This window comes from Solanum lycopersicum, chromosome 3 (genome assembly GCF_036512215.1).
Source record: "Solanum lycopersicum chromosome 3, SLM_r2.1".
Lineage (NCBI taxonomy): Eukaryota > Viridiplantae > Streptophyta > Magnoliopsida > Solanales > Solanaceae > Solanum > Solanum lycopersicum.
This window is the reverse complement of record NC_090802.1, coordinates 8,104,363-8,123,156: the sequence shown is the minus strand read 5'-3', so window position 1 is coordinate 8,123,156 and position 18,794 is coordinate 8,104,363.

Sequence of the window (18,794 nt, the reverse complement as noted above, 5' to 3'; positions counted from 1 at the left end):
TCTTGTGATGACTACTGTATTGCTTTGTCTTGGAATAATAACCAGATTGTTTTTTTTTTGACTTCTTTTTAAGATTCATTCACCTAACCCTATAAATGACCACTTATTTACACTCACGTGAATGTGACTACTATTGCTTTGTCTTGGAATGCACAAAGATAGTTTTTTCCTTTTTCTTTTCATTCTTTTTGACTTCTTTTATAGACTCATTCACCTGACCCTATTACTACTTATTCACACTAGCACTATTATTCTACGTTTTATTTATACTAACTAGTGAAATTTGCAGCGATTGTAGAAATATATTTAAATTTATCATATCATCTTTCTTAGGATATTGAAATAATTTTTAAACAATATATATTTTTGAGTTAATTCATAAATGTGAATCATTTAAAAGGTATATGCAGTGTATGAGCATTATTTATATCAAAACATAAAATAATGCAAGTTTGCTACTCCAATCCAAAGATAGTCTGCAAAACTTAAATTCTTAAAAACTAATCTGAAGAAAAAAACAAATGTTTTTTGAAATACTAAAATAGGGCAAGTCCCCAACAGTCGCAATGGTGTGAGTCCTTTTCTATCTTCTCGCCACAGAGAAAGGAAAGCACTACCAAACCAATAAGAAAGAAGGAAATTTATGATGTAAGGCCCTAGCTGGCTTGGTTCTCTCTTACTCTTGTCTACACTCCCCTAGACCTTTGTTAATAGGTTTCTCGTTTGCCTAGTTTTGTCCCAAACCAAAGAGGAACAAAGAAAAAGTACGTAATGGACATACCTTTAACTCTCATGTCTTAAGGACGAGATATTTTTCCCATTTCATTAATAATGTCTGATCCCATGATAAGTGTTCCAACTAATGCAATTACCATATTAAGTTCATTCACAATATTAGTGACATAAGGTGTAAAAAATCAAATTAAAGCACTTACTGAAAGAAATATGGAATTATCAATACAGTTGTACAACACTACATCTTCTTATTAAATTAGATTGAACAGTAATATGAGCTGATTGTGCCATTAGTGTTGCGCAACTTATCAGACCTTTCATCAGCTAAAACAAGATAGGGAGACATTTGAGAAACTACAACATATTCTTTCGTAAATTAAATTTGATGACAATTGATTTTGGGGTTTTAATTAAGTCACTATGCTGTTATATCCAATTGATTTGGTTTTACAAAATCAGCTAGTGGACTTGAAATTATAGATTCATTTGTGGTCCACCTGACTTAGACAAAAATTCTATATTTTATCCACCTAGTGATGTTGTGATTGAATTTCGAAGATTCTTATATCAATCAAGTACATTCTTTGACATATATCTTTTATTTATATTTACTACAATAGAACATGCTCACTCTTTCTAAAATAAAGATCCATAGATACATTGTTTCCTTCCATTTAACAAAGGAAGGAACCAACACAAAGTATCTGAACGAAATATACGCTTGAATTTAGAGTACTTAACAAGTGAAATAATATTATATTCATTCAGCAGAATGACACATGATGACATTGAACAGAAGCTTGGCTCTATTTAAACACAAACTCCTTTAGTTGAAGAATCAAGTTACTATGTATATTAGAAAAGAACTCCTAGCTACTGACGGCGTTATGGTCTGGTAATTTGAATGATGCATTATAATATAGAACTAAAGATTGATCACGTGATAATGTGACTTAGAAAAAAATAATAGATAAATTTTTGATTTGGGGCATGTAGAATCACATTCTTTCCAGAGTCATAGGGATTACAAGCAATTTTTTTTATCAGAATAGAACAAAGTCTGAAACCTATGTGCAATTGAATAAGTTGATAGAGTGGGTAAAAGCCCCACATTGATTGGGTAGTGGACCGGTGGTGGTATCCTCATATGGACTATGAAATCCTTCCTTCATGAGCTAGGTTTTTGTATTGAGTTAGGTCTAGATATTGTATCAAAGTTAGGTCCATCATAATTAGAACTCCTGGTTCGCGTGTCAGTTTAGAAATCCTCCCCAAATGAACTAGCTTTTGTGGTTTAGTAAGACTCAAGTAGTGTCATATATCTTACATACACCACATTCGGAAGTTCACGTAGTTATAGAAGCAGTCAAGGAAACCTTTTCGATAAAAATATCATTTAATCTCATTTTCTGAATAGATACAACCTTTGTGTTCAATTAATCAATATAAATATTATGAAATTCATGTTTATAATCACTTATTTCAAGAATGATCTTTTATATTTCTAATCGAGTCAAATTTTATCAAATGAATTACAAGAAGTGAGTTATTACTATAAATTGTAACGAAACGAGATGACAGACTTCATTATGTGCATAGCTAATAAATCAGATAAGATATTTTACTATGCTAACTCAATTACACAAGGTTGGAAGCCAAGTTGGATATCATCATATGCTTTTCCTCCATATATGAGTAGTGTTTCTTTCATGTCTTAAAGGCGCCTTTGACAATAAAGGAATGAAGACGGAGGAGCGACTACAAGGCACTTGGCAATGGACACAATATTTTTATTCGACCTTTTTTTTAAATTGTCCCACATTTATAGAACGAATGAGGTATAGATCTTGCACATTTTTTGCCTCATTATCTTTCCTCTACCAATGAAGGGTCAAAGATTCAAATCTTTACAGGGTAACAAAGTAAGACATGCCATTTTTGTATATATGAAACTTGTGAGAACCTCGATTAATTCACACTCAAAATTAAGTCTAGCCTTGGTCGTGAAAATGAATATCTTTTTCAAGGGAATGAAATTTAATTTGTCTTTATACATTGGATTTTGAGAAATTCTAATTGATTAAGACTAAAAACCGTTCTATTTAAATTCACAATTGAAAAGGAGGGAAGTAGAGTAGCACTAATGCTTGTTATAGTTGTGGCAAATCGGATCACATGGTAAAGGATTGTCCGATAGGAGAAGTCAAAACAAGGGAAGGAGAGAGTTCAGTCTAATGGTCCAAGTGAAGAGGCTTCAAGGAGGCTACGATTCTTCGCACTCAAGTCTAGGGGTGTAGAGAAAGGCACTTCTTGTGAAGTCTCGAGTGAGTAGCCTTAATTAGTCCTTCATGTATTTGACTGTGTGTGGTGTGTATACCCTAGTATGAGGTTAGGATTCCTACTCGTAAGGCTATTGTTCCTTATCTTTTTGTATTTTGTTGCTATTGGCTAAATGTGCATAGCGATTAAGTTATGAACGGATCGGCATTACGATGTGTAATGGTCGTTTCATTCGGGGAGGAATGTTCCTAAGGGGGGAATAATGCAAAGATCCAACAAAAATTAAATAATAGGTACTTAAGGTGATTTAATTATTAATTAAAAATCTAAAAATTTAAGGGAATAATGGTCCTTTCACGTATTAATTAAAATAAATCAGATTTGTATTAACCTAATTTAAATCCTATTCGACTAAGTCTTGAATTTAGTCTCCTAATCATAATAACACTCTACCTCTCTCTCTCTCTCATTCTCCATATATATCTCTCACGTTGGTTTCTGCCAAAAATAATTTCAAGAACTGAAAATACATCAAGAGTTAATCACACTTGAAGAACTCACAAGAATTTTTAAGTAAAAGAAAAAGTAATCAAAACATCAAGGCTAAGAGAGGTTCGTTTAGTGAGGTGTGCGTTGAAGTAAAGTGGGCGTGGGTTGGAGGAGTTTCCGGGAAGCAACATAAGCGTTTCAACATTGATTAAGGTATGAGTTTCTTATCTCTTGGTCCCTTTCCCAAGAGACCCCTTAAGGTTCAAGATATTCATTCCGAAAACTAGGGTTGTTTCCCCGTTGTATGTCCCTGTCACTAGCTCCCATTGAATTATAGGTTGGATATGTTTGCTGGTATAAAGTAAGGATGGAATGAGTTTTCGTGATGTTTATGTTTAAGTATGCATGTTCGGAATTATGTGATTATTGAATATGTTGTCCGAAATCATGTGAAAAAGTGATGTGTGTGTGCAATGTGTGGTAGTGAACTTAGTCATTGTTAGAGGTGTGAAATGGCATGTTTAATTCTCGTAATTTAAGTGCAAAAGTTGTACACAATGTGATATTCATCATAATGAATTGTGGCTGATTGAATAACAATCTTTTAGCCAAACAAACCTATGAAAGATGCACCTAAAAATGTGTTAAAATGGTCTACGAATTTTCTTAGGAATTCAAGTGAAAATGATGATAAAAATGAATTGAAAACTGACAAAAATTTCCAGCAACAATGCAACGTTAATTTACACTAAAGTTTAATGAAGGAAATCTGGAAATTTATTAAATTTTAAAGGAATGAGGCCACCAGGATTCGAACCTGGGACCTCACCTGTCAGAAAGCAGTAGCTCGCAAAAAAAAGGGGTTGGGGGGGGGGGATCGAACACGCGACCTGGGGGGAAAGAGAAGAAGGAAAAAGGAAATGGGAGGCCTGGGATTCGAACCCACGACCTCCCGATACACGCGAAAAGGGAAGAAGAAGGAAAAAAAAGAGGAGGGGCTGTGGGGAATCGATCCCACAACCCCTCAATCAACCAGCAGCAAAAAATGAGAAGCCAAGGAAGGGGAAATTAATTAAGAGAAAAGAATGGGGTCGTGGGGAATCGATGCCACGCCCCTCAGCAGCTGCCAAGATGGAAGGTAAAAAAAAAAATAAATAAGGATGTTGTGGAGGCTCGAACCCCCAACCCGTCGGTTAATTAGAATTCTAATTAAAAATAGAAAATTTAATTCTTTCATGTAAATATGGAGATTTAATTTAGAATTCTAATGAAAATAGAAAATCAATTGTTTTGTGTAAATGTTGAGATTTAATTTAGAATTCTTATTAAAAACAGAAAATTAATTCTTTCATGTAAATGTTGAGATTTAATTTAGATTCTAATTAAAATAGAAAATTAATTATTTGATGAAAATGTTGAGATTTAATTTAGAGTTCTAATATTATGAATATTAGAAATAAAATCAATGAAAGATATAAATGATATCCAAGTGATTCAAGAATTGGGTTCCCGTGCCCAAACCTCCGTATTGATACATAAGTCATACGTGAGTAAAATATTCAAGAATAATACCATCTACGTAGATCAAAAATCAAGACCTTGGCATATATACAAGATACATAAGTCTTGTAATGCATAATCTTAGGAAAGTAAGAATCACTTAACGAACTATAAATGAAGCCCCATGGCTTGTATATATAGACACATAAGTCTAACCTACGTTCAAAAATAAATGAACCTAAGATATACGTAATGAAATGAAGAAATTAACATTCACGAAATAAGAGGTGAATAACTACGAAAAATAAAGGTGCGAATAATGAAGAATGTGGTGACAATCATGATGTGAGGCTAATGTATATGATGAGAGCAATCTCAAATGAGCCTAAGTAAATGTTACCAATACGTACTCACCAATGAGAGTGTAAGATAATGAAGAGACCAGTCTCTATGAACACTCTAATGAAAATATTGAGTTTAAAACACTTAATACTAACGATGAGATGAGAAATCATCTATTGAGATATGATGTCCTCATACTAGAAGCCAGCTTCCATGATGTATGAGTTGAATGTAATGGAACTTTATACTGAGCACCGATAGGCTAGCTATGAGTGGTGATGCCTTCTTTCGAGAAGGGAGGTGGTTCACGTAACTCTCATGAGAAAAGACTGTTCGGCTTGCCGGGTAAGGGTCTCCATACATCTCCTAGTCTTTAAACCTATACTGCTACTATAGGGATCTCGCGGGGTTAAATTCCCATATACGCTAACATGTTATTGAGTCACTTTTACCGGTGATTTCACCTCTTTTTGATGTGGGGGAGACACTGGATTTCATGATGCTCACATGATCTATATCGGTCAAAGTTAAAGTTCCCAATGAATGAATGAGGCCAGCCTCAAATGAATAATATAAAGAAATGAATGATACCGAAGGTGTTATGATAGGATAATCAAGAGTATTCAAGTAATGACATTAGGTTATTCCGTATCATTGCACAGGAAACCCGATGAAAGTCTTCAAATACATCCTACGTATAGCTGGTGTTCAAACTGGCCTATGAATAAACTGAAATGAGGTACGTATGAATGAATGAAGCAGACGCTGTGTTTGCTAAAGAAGGCTCCCTAGTTGAGGTCCCATATGTTGAGCCCTCATTTTGGAAAGTCTTAAGGTCAAGTCCATGATAATAAGGTCTCATGGCATATGAATGAATAATACAAAGGAAGCTATGTATTATATGTTATGTGCTATATGAAGATATTATGTGTTGTTTGTCATATAATAATTATAATGATGCATGTCACTCTCATGTCATAACTTTCTCAATCTCAATTTGGCAAGTCCACTAGCTTTACTTCCAAAAATCATGTCGTTAGGAAAGATCTATTCTTTCTCATGCATGTCCTTGGTGTGTGCTTGCATATACCCATACTTAGTACAAGTGTGTACTAATTCCATACAAACATCAATTTTTAGGTGCAGGCACAGGTGGACGGTAGAGCTAAAGGTTCGCTGTTGCAGCTATCTGGACATCCGCATTCATCCGGAGTTTGGTAGGTCCTCATGCTTTCGAGGATGCTACTGTTTTACATTCTAGTGTAGTTTTAAAGTTAAGCTAGTTGAGTATGTTCCACTAGCGTTTTTTTCCTGTTTTGGTTCAGAATTTGTATTGGTGCTATTTTGGCCGATATACGATTAATACTTAATGAATTATTTCTTTCAGTTGCTTATCTCTAAATGTTAGATGTTTGATGATGAACGATTACGAAATATTAAGAATTTTAGCAAGTATGATTAAAGAATCAAAAATTTCAAATTTTCCGCTAAAATTAACCTATGTAAAGTAAGAATGACGTAAGTAAGCTTGTTTGTGACCTCTGAGAGGTCAACGACGCTGGTCTCGTCTCTAGACTCCGTTCGTGACAATATTCTTGAATTTAACAAGCTCTTCTATATAAAATATGAGTGAAAATATTTAATTAGAAATAAATCCAACATTTATAGAATATATGGGAGAAGAAATTAATCTTCATCGTTACTCTCATTAGGAGAAAAAACTACCATAAATTACATACATAATTATAAAGCTAGATATAGACAAGATGATGTGACACATCTCTTGGTATAGAAAATTACTACTATCTCTTATATTATATTTTTTTGAATTTTTTACTTCATTATTTTCATTAATAAATTTGTTTGATAATTATAAAAAAATCTTACACCTAAATAAATCTCATGAGTTATATAAAAAAACCATATACCTTTGTATTCTCACTTAATTAACTACATGTCACCTTAATTCCCTTCTATCTAATTCTTTTATCAATCTATAAATATCAATTATGTATGGAGTTGTTGGATAGTTATTTTCATTTTCTCCTTTTTAACAAGTATCTTTTTTCCTTTATTTTTTCAACGCTAATGTATTTAGTAATTAATAGAAAGTACATAAAAAAAGGTGACGTAAAAATATGGCCATAACTTAGATGAGTATTGAGTTTGAAATGAACATGATAAGTGAACACATTTTCGCCCTTAGACTACAAATTAAACAAACACCTACTGATTTCTAAAGGGCAAAGTAGCCTTTCTAAATCAGAAGAAAGGTGAAATTGTTGAAACAGGTACATCTCAGGCTTTGCAGCTAATAAAATTTGAATCTAACTTTTTGACATATAAAATGTATATGTTGATGAATCAAGGTCCTTGTTGTAGAATTTGCAGCAAGTTTTCCTCTTTATAAAACCTTGTTATACAATAGTCGTGAGCTAAATTAGTGATGATGCGCCCAATCCCTTGCTTCTTTCTCCAACTTAGAATTAGACTCACCAGGGTAGTTAATAGTTTTAGTTTTCTTGAAGTGCGTGATTTGACGGTCTTTCTCAATCACTCTCCACAACATAATCAATGTCTCTTTTAGATAGTTGAGGTTATTCTTTTTTTCCCATTTAATGGAATTAGTTCATAGTTTATAGATTCTTCTTTTTTCTTGATTGGATAATAATTAATAATATGTGGTCACCTTCTTCATCCTCTTGTGATAGTTTCTTATATGTTTGTTGTTCATCCTTATTAAGGCATGAGTGCTAGATACTCATCCATCTTGAAGGAGATAGGGAGGAATTAGTATGTCCTGAAAGACTTCTTCCTCTCTTCTGGTCTCAATCGTGGCTTAATTCTAATCCTCATTTATCAGGCGGGGCTAGTGGGTTTAGGTCTCGAGAAACAGAACGCGACAACTATTTTAAGACGAAGGCAATATTAAAGTAAGTGATAAGGTAGATTTTCTCTCTCTTTTCTTCCATCGTGACTTATAACTGTTCACAAAGCTGCAAAATAGTAATTGATTTGCTATAAATAAGTGACAATTAGAAAAAAAAGATTTAAACATATATATGCCAAACCATCCAAGAGTTACATTCCATAACGTTTACAAAATAAAATGTTTTACTTGAGCACTTGTTGAATACATATACTTGCAATTATAAGAAGATAATTTATGCAAAAAAGATATCTTAAATTTGATACAGTAGCAAATTAAGTACAAGTTTGTCAGTCTTTTTAAAGCAAACAAATATAGCATCTGGCTAGAATCTTCATAAGACAAACTAAAATAGCCCAAAATGCAATTCAAAAAAATTGTAGCTAATTTATTACAAGCAAAGGGGTGTTGGGATCTTCTGAACCTGCAAAACATTTGCAATAGGGCCCCGTATCAACTTGAAGCGACAAATGTCACAATTAGCTATCTTGTTATCTTTTCGAAAGGCAGTCCATGTTTCTTTTATGATAATCCTACTCCTAGTATAATCTATTTTCACTTACCATTCTACTCCTTTTTCATTAACAAACCTCATATTCTTCATGTGGATTATGTCTATTTTTTGGGTAAATCTCGACGGGATAGCCTTAAAAACATATTCATCAAACAAACATGATCAATAGATTTTCAGGAAAATAACTAGAATGTGCAAATCTAGCGAATTTCAAAACACAATGTAAAACTCTTAAACCTTACCATACAAGTAGCATGTGCCTTTTTTTATAACCATTTCAAAAAAAGGGATTGTCACCAGTTAAGTCCACCAAAATGTATTGACTGCTATAATTATTTGGAACAACTTTTTCACATATATTATTAGCTTCTCCAACCTCCTTATCTGCAACAGCTTGACATAAGTATAACAACTAGTACAATATTCTACTAATGAATTAACTTAATTAATAGCTAATAAAGCACTTAAGATGTTTACTTACGTTGCTCAAATACATTAGCATTAGTTTGAGGGCAATTAACTGGAATATCTTCCTTTTCATCCTTGATTACATTAGCGTTAGATTGGAAAATTGGAATATCTTCTTCGATTACATAAGCATTAGATTGGAGAATTAGAATATCTTCATCGATTACATTAGCATTACCTTGGTAAACTAGAATATCTTCCTCTTGTTCATCTGATTCAATATCTTGATCTATTGGATATTCAATTTCTGTTGTACTCTGATCATATATAGCGACAACAAAGTGAGAACGCGGGTTGTATGTGAACATTAATAAGCTCTTGACGCTTATTGAGTAATAGTCACAAAAATCACTCCATCCCTTGGCTAGCCAAATTTGGCCTTGAGAATTATCCACTTCAACCTCCCAAGCTTTTCCATGGGGAAACTCAAGAAACACGGGGTTAAACTTGTTCACGCAGTGTCTTTTGGAAAATACTACTAGGATCCTCTGTGTGCAAAAGAAATGGAAAATCTAGTTTCATACAAACACAATTAGGTTAACTTATATCTTGGACTAAATCAACAATTTACAAGGACTAATATTACAATGAATTACTTACTAGACGGCGTAATTCATCTAATGAAGTAATGTTTTGGATGAACTTAGGGTTGTCGGGAGAACAGTTCCTTAAGGAAGATTCACAGAACTTGATTACAATGATAGACGGTAGGATGGGTAATTGTTGAAGAACTTGTTTACTCTATATATGAGTTTGATTCACGAGAACCATGCAACGCTTGCTCACGAGGATTCTATTGTATCTCATTCATCACAAGATGCTTATGATGACTATTATATTGCTTTGTCTTGGAATAATAACCAGATTGTTGTTTCTTTTTACTTTCTTTTTGACTTCTATTTAAGACTCATTCACCTAACCCTATTAATTACCACTTATTTTCTCTCACGTGAATATGACTACTATTGCTTTGTCTTGGAATGCACAAATATTGTTTTTTTCTTTTTCTTTTTGACTTCTATTAAAGACTCATTTACCCTATTACCTCTTACTTACACTTGCACTATTATTCTACGTTTTATTTATAATAACTAGTGAAATTTGCGGCGATTGTAGAAATAGATTTAAATTTATCATATCAACTTTTTTAGGATATTGAAATAATTTTTAAGCAATATATATTTTTGAGTTAATTCATAAATGTGAATTATTTAAAAGGTATATGCAGTTTATGAGCATTATTTGAATCAAAACATATCCTAATGAAAGTTTGCTACTCCAATCCAAAGATAGTCTGCGAAACTTAAATTCTTAAAAACGAATCCAAAGAAAAAAGCAAATGTATTTTGAAATACTAGAATAGGGCGAGCCCCCAAATGTCGCATTGGTGTGAGTCCTTCTCTATATTCCCGCCACATATAAAGGAAAACCAACAAGAAAGAAGAAAATTCATGATGTGAGGCCCTAGTTGGCTTGGTTCTCTCTTACTCTTGTCTACACTCCCCTAGGCCTTTGTGAGTAGGTTTTTATTTTGCCTCGTTTTGTCCCAAACCAAAGAGGAAGTAAGAAAAAGTATGTAATGGACATACCTTTAAGTTTCATGTCTTAAGGATTAGTTATTTTTTCCATTTCATTAATATTGTCTGATCCGATGATAAGTGTTCCAATTCAAGCAATTACCATATCAAGTTCTATTGCAGTATTAGTGACATAAGGTATAAAAAATCAAATTAAAACACTTACTAAAAGAAATTTGGAATTATCAATACTGTAGTACAACACTACATATTCTTATTAAATTAGATTGAACAGTAATATGAGTTGATTGTGGTATTAGTGTTGTTCAGCTAATCAGGCCTTTCATCAACTAAAAAAAGAAAGGAAGCATTTGAGAAACTGCAACATTTTCTTTCATAAATTAGTTTTGATGACTATAGATTTTGGGGTTCTAATTAAGTAAGTCACGATGTTGTTATATCCAATTGATTGGTTTTCTCAAAATCAGCTAGTGGACTTTAAAAAATTTATTCATTTGTGATCCACATGACTTCAGAAAAAAATTCTATATTTTATCCACCTAGTGATTGTTTTGATTGAATTTTGAAGATTCTGATATCAATTAAGAACATTCTTTGACATATATCTTATATATATAGATTTACTACAATAGAACATGCTCAACTCTTTCTAAAATAAAGATCCATAGATACATTGTTTCCTTCCATTTAAAAAAGGAAGGAACAAACACAAAGTATCTGAACAAAATATAAGTCGGAGTTTAGAGTACTTAACAAGTGAAATAATATTATATTCATTCAGTAGAAGGACACATGATGACATTGAATAGAAGCTTGGGTCAATTTAAACACAAACTTTTTTAGCTTGAAGTACCATGTCACTATGTCTATTGGAAAAGAACTCCTAGCTACTGACGACGTTATGGTCAGTTAATTTGAAGGATACATCATAATATAGAACTAAAGATTGATCACGTGATAACTTGAGTTAGAAAAAAACATTCAAGAAATAGTGGCTTTGAGGCGTGAAGAATCACTTTCTTTCAAGAGTCATGGAGATTACAAGCAATGTTTTATCAAAATACGACAAATCCTGAAACCTATGTGCAATTGAATACGCTGATAGTGTGGGTAAAAGTACCACTTTGATTGGGAAGTAGACCGGTGGTGGTGTCCTCATATGGACTATGAAATCCTTCCTTCATGAGCTAGTTTTTTGTATTGAGTTAGGTCTAGGTGACATACCTTTTCATGGTATCAATGTTAGGTCCATCATCGTTAGAACTCGTGGTTCGCGTGTCAGTTGGGAAATCTTCCCCAAATGAACTAGCTTTTAGGGTTGAGTTAGACTCAAGTAGTGTCATATTTCGTACGTACACCACATACGGAAGTTCACGTAGTTATAGAAGCAGTCAAGGAAACTTTTTCGATAAAAATCTCATTTAATCTCATTTTCTGAATCGATACAACCTTTGTGTTCAATTAATCTATATAAATATTATGACACTCATGTTTATAATCACTTATTTCAAGGATGATCTTTTATATTTCTAATCATTAAGTGAGTCAAATGTTGTCACATGAATTGAAAGAAGTGAGTTATTACTGTAAATTGTAGCGAAACGAGATGATAGACTTCATTATGTTCATAGCTAATAAATCAGATAAGATTTTACACTTGGCTTACACAAGGTTGGAAGCCAAGTTGGATATCATCATCTGCATGTCCTCCATACATGAGTAGTGTTTCTTTTATGGCTTAAAGGAGCCTTTGAAAATAAAGGAATGAAGACAGAGGCGCGACTACAAGGCACTTGTCAATGGACACAATATTTTTATTCGACCTTTTTTAAATTGTCCCACATTTATAGAAATAATAAGGTATAGATCTTGCACATTTTACGCCTCCTTATCTAGTCTCTACCAATGAAAGGTTAAAGATTCTAATTTTAATAGGATAACAAAGAAAGACATGCCATTTTTGTATATATGAAATTTGTGAGAACCTCGATTAATTCATGCTCAAAATTAAGTCTAGCCTTGGTTGTGCAAAGGAATATTTTTTTCAAGGGAATGAAATTTAATTTGTCTTATTACATTGGATTTTGAGAAATTCTAATTGATTAAGACTAAAAATCATTCTATTTAAATTCACAATTGACAAGGAGGGAAGTAGAGTAGCACTAACATAATGTTTGGAATAGTCGATGAATTCAAGAATTAAAAGAGAAATTAAACAAAGAAGATGGGATTAAAGTACTTATGAGACACCAATATACAACTACACCATGTTTAGGCACAAAATAAAGTTTTTATTGGAAAAACTAATTATGTTCTCATGATTCACGAGACAAAAGAGGTAGACCTGACATTTTTCCCTAACATATTCAATGAAGAAATGAAATTAACCATTTGACCATAAACTTTGGATTAAATTTTAAAAACCTATGCTTGAATAATTTTCAAGTTTCAAAATTTGGTTCTTCTTGAGAGAATTTTCACTTTCACTCACAAAAATTCAATTTATTTTAAGTAAAATGTTTGTTCAAACATAAAATCAAATTTCAAAATATGACATCTTCATGAATTAAAATTTTCAAATTTCAACTTTAAAATTTATGCTCAAATTAACAGGAATATGATTTGGATAAGCGGGAGATGGATTTTGGTAATTTGGGGGTGGATTTTGATATAGTGAAGCTTGGACATTTGGATAAGTGGAGGTAACATTCTGATAAATTGGAGGATTACTGGGATGACTAGCTTGCGTTTAGCAAGCTTGGTTGGAATTTTGCGAAGACCGAGAACGAACTTGGGAATATGAAGAGCTTCTGGGGTTTTCTTTCCCCCATATGAAACAACAACAATTTCTTCTCTTTTCTTCTTCAACGTTCCTGATGATCCGGGTGATGCAGCAACACGGACTATCTTTCCCGTTTTCAACCTATCTTCGGTAGCCTCACCAGCTTTGATTATCTCGACAAATTTTGCTCCTACGAGCAACAGGATTTGATCATAATACTCGGACTCTTGCACCCGCATGAACACTTCTACAATTTCTTTTTCAGACATGGGCGGTCTCACCCTCGCCGTTTCTTTTCTCCACCTATAGGCAAACTCCCTATACCTTTCGATTCATTTTTACTTTATTTTTTCTAAAAAGTATCGATCTGGAATAATTTCTATGTTGTAATCAAATGGATCGATAAAATCTTTGTCATTCAATGCATTCCAGCTGGGCCATTGCCTGGTTTCATGGAAGGTGAACCATTCAAGATCTTCTCCACACAGTCTTCGGCTGAAGAGACGCATCAATAGAGCTTCATCTCTTTCAACTCCCACGAGCTAGTCACAGTAGGCTCTCAGATGATCCAAAAGGTTGCCCACTCCTACGAAACTGTCAAACTTTGGGATCTTGAACCCTTCTGGAAGGTCCAAATTTTGATGAATACATGTCTTCATAACTAAGCCCAGCGATATCAGGGACGCATTCAAGCTCTTTCATGGCTTTCTTGATCTCTTCTTTTATGTCGAACTTTGCCTCTTTCTTCGCCCTCCACTCCCTTTCATGTTCCTCATAATGATCCAGATCAAAACCGTACTCATCGTGCTAGGTAGGGACGCGAATTTGGAAAGTGTTCCTTTTGGGTAAGGGTGGAGCTACAGAGGTACTCTGGGCATTTTGAGCAGTTTGATAATTCTATGGGCAAGTCTGCGGATTGGTATTCTGATTTAAGTGGTGGTGGGGTATTTGGAGATTGAAATTATTTTGGTTTTGATTTTGCGGTGGTGGAGCGGTTTGATGGTGGGTATGTTGAGGGTGGGGTGGCATTTGGGATGGTTGTTTTGAGGAGGTGGTGGAGTTTGGTAGGATGCGGAAGCATATTAGGGATTTTGTGTTGTCAGATCTATAATCGACGGATTCTGAGAAGGTGTAAATGGTTTGATCTGGGCTAAGTCCATATTTGAAGAAGGGAAGTAGATTGGAGGTCTCCCATCAGCGGCGTTAGCGTCAAAAGCTGGCGGAGGCAGATCCTATATCTTTTGCATTTCCACCCTTATTTCTGCAATCTGTTGCATCAGCTGCAGAATCAATTCATTCTGGTCCGCTACGGTGGGTTGTTCCACCACAACATTAGTAAGACTTACTTCTTCATTACTATCTCCCATGACTGTCTTTCTTTTGTCTGAATCTCATTTAGGGAAGGAATCTGCGGGACCTTTTGATCTTGTGAAATAGGGATGATCTGTCAGCTTTCAATCGACACAGATTAGTTTCAAAGTACCTGAGAGGGAAAACAACTCAAAGGCGGTTTTTTTAATGCATATTCAAAATACAAAATGCATAATATCACACAGAGAGCAGATAAACACAAGTTGCTTTGTTTGATGATATCTTCAACTCACGAGTAAGGACGAAAACACATTTTTTAAACAAGCAGGAGCTTGCTTGTCTTAGTTTTGACACTGTCATGGAAACGCTAAATCACATTAAGCTAAGGTCTTCTTGCAGCTTTTTTTTAATGTCCGTTGATTTGGCCTTCGTATCTTCTCGTAACATGAAGGGGAGAATGAAAATTTTCACAGATAGGGGTCGGGCCTAGAAAGGCTGCCTACGTATCTCACAAGGAAAATTCAGGCCCAACGTAGTTCGAGTACAAGATAAAACATTTTCATTCATTCATTCATTACGATTACAAGAAAATTAAAAGGCAACAATAGAGTTCTTAAAGATAAAATGATGACGACACACTAGTCATTTTCCTTCTTGTTGTAGCATCAGTCTCCTCCTTTTATATGGCCTAGGAATGGAGGCTTGTAAACAATTTCCTCATCGTCGTCTTCCCCAATCTCTCCAGGGTGAGCGTTATTGGGATCACTATTAGCCCCTTGGCGTAGAAAGGGTATTTTTCACACATTTTCTGAAGTTTATCAATCACCTTTTTATGGAAAGCTTTGTTCTTCTTCCTCAAGGCAGCCATACTTTCTCTCATGGAAGTGAATTCTTCCATTTCCACTGTCAGCTCTTCATCAAGTGACATGCTTTTAGCTAACAGAGTGGCAATCGCCGATTTTATCCTCGCCTCTCTCGCTTCACTTTCTTACACTTTCAACTGAAACATGTCCAACTTCTCTTGCAAGTCCTCAGTCTCCATCTCAGCATCTTTCTTTCTCTTAATCTGTGATGTTAGATCCTCATCCAGCGTCACGTTTGCAGCTTTGTAGATTGCGGTAGCCATGTCGACTCTGAAACCCTTCCTCCTTGGCTTTTTGAATTTCTTGAGTGATCTGTTTGATCTTTCTTTGTAGTTCTTCTCTAGTGAGTCCCATTTGAATGTTCTTACCTCTGTCCATAGGAGTGATTTTTTCCAATCCAGAGACGGTAGAATGAATGTTTTAGGAATTGTGCTATAGGAGGTGTCTTTTGAGTGAGAAACTTGAGACTCAGAAATTTTTGTCGGACATTTTGTAATAGAGACTTGTTTGTATATATCTTCTGGAGATTTTTGTCCATAGCAGTGATTTTTTACTTTCCTAAACATGCTTGTGACCCTTTGATGCCAGGGGTAGGCCTATTGAATTGAAGGATGTATATGCTTTTTAAACCCGATTTATTATCCACAAAATACTTTATTAATAGCATCCAAAATGTCTGATAAACATAAAGCAAAGAGACAGTTTTAAAAAATTACAAAACAAAGTACAAATAAAGAAGTCCCATGCAGGGGATGGTAAATAAATTTCAAGCCTCATCTGATCCTTCGTCAAGTCTAGTCCTCTTGGTGATGTTGACCTCTTTCCACATAGTATATATGTTCGCCCCTAGATGATCTCTCGTTAATCAAGCTTCTTATTGATGTTTGAACCCTTCTATCGACTGAATCTGTTGTTCCATGCTATCATCTAACTCTGTCATGCACTGTCTGGCTCTTCGAAGTTCTTGTTTCAACTGAGCTATGACTTTGGTGTCTTTTGAGTGACAAAGTTGATGTTGTAATTCATTTTATCAAACTTCTCTTGAAGTCGGTGAAGTCGGACTATATGTTTGGCTCCAACATCTGCAATAATGTGGGGAACGTTTGGACCAGGCTCAATAGTTCCAGCGAAACTCTTTTTCAACCATTCTTTCTACTCCTTAAAACACTCTGGACGAAACCTCTTTGGTACAGGTTCACCCAACACTTTTCGAGATTGCCATATCCTAAGTATGTCTTCAGCAAATGCAACTCGTCCATTCTCGTGATCTGTTTCAAATTATCTCATATCTGCGATCAGGGGAAGCTCTTGTTTCCCTTCTAGTTGCCTTAGGACTTGACCAGGAGCATATGGTCTAGTCCCTCTTAACAGAGCAAATACTAAGTAAGGGACTTTTTTTGTTCGAACCACCATATTCTTAGTTACCACCAAACTGTCTATTGACAACTGTACATCTTCTTCTCTCAACCCTCAAAGCCTCAGATACCAAATACTTTCTTCTCCAATCTTATTGCAACGATTGTGGTACAACCACCAATCATGACCATGTAGCTAGTCTGTCTGCTTTAGCGGATATTGTTCTTTTGGATTATGAGTCTTGATCAAATATCGCATCATCCACCACTGTAGTATCAAATTACACCCTTGAAAGAAGTGTTCTCCGCTCTGATATTTGTCTAAAGCCCTATAGATATCGACCAAAATTATAGTGACTAAAGTGTAGTACTTTGTTGATGATTTATAGTTCACTCCGTAGAAGATGGCATGAGTGACCATAAACATGCTAGAATGAATAGTGTATTTTTGTCCTTGAGGGAAAACACTCATTCCAATTGAACATATTGTGAATGCGAGGGGACACGTCCCTCTCCATTTTTCTTTTGAAATGAACTCATCCTTATATTTCTAATAAGCCCTTGCACATCCGAACCGATAATATAGTTTTCTAAAAGTTATATTTGGGCTGGGGAGCTTGTCCATCCACTCGGTTTTAACCAATGACAATTTTTCTCTAACTTTAACGAAATCCCATATTATAGTATTTAGGAGATTTGTATCTGGATGTCGTTTCCTTTTGTTGCACATGGAGACCTTTTGTAACTCGTGAGGACTTCTTCTATTGTTAGCGTCAAATCTACTTCTCCAAATCGAAAGACCATATGCTCACTATCCCAGAATTTTACCATTTGTCCAATTAGGTAAGGCCAAGCATTCATCTCTGGCAGTGAGGGGAGGTAACCTATGTGTTTCTGAACGATCATTTTGTCGTTGTTGTTCATGTACCTCCACCATACTTTGAGGATGGGATCGGGGACGGTAACCATTCTTGTTTTCAAAGGCTCATGTGCCGGATTCATCCTAAAAAATAACATACAAAGATTAGTTAACCCTACCCCCGTAGACAACAAATCATTTTAAAAAAACACATACATCCTTCAATTATCACAAAAGCATAGTTGTCTATTTTTGGTAATTCGGGCCAAGTAGACAAAAGGTTGACTTATAATGGGCCCCACACACCTTGAGTGTTGAGTCGTCCTAGTTTGAATGCTCCTAAATTCAGAAATTTTGCTCGGTTGTATTCTAGTTGACTAGGAGTGACTTTTGAAAAAACCGGGAACCCAAAAAGACAATTTAGGCAGGAACTTGCGACAGACATTGGACGCATAACGGACCAATAAATTGTCACTAATTCCGAAAGAAATTGAGTATAAAAATGTCCGGCTGCGATTCCGCGAACCGCCTTCAATATACTATACAATATATATCATAAATATGCCATGATATGCAATGCCAGTTTATAATTTAAACAAATTAATCACATATAAACAATTCAATAATAACACTTCGTCCAAATAATCAAATCATTTTTGTTAGAACTTAATTAATCCCTAGCAGAGTCGTCATTTCAGTTTTATTAAAAATATATAAGTAAAGTAAAAATGAATAAGTTTCAAAAAATCAATTTATCTTATGATTTAAGAGAAATTAATTTTCCAAATTGACAGAGTCGTAACTTGATTTTTTAGTAAAAATCAAGAAA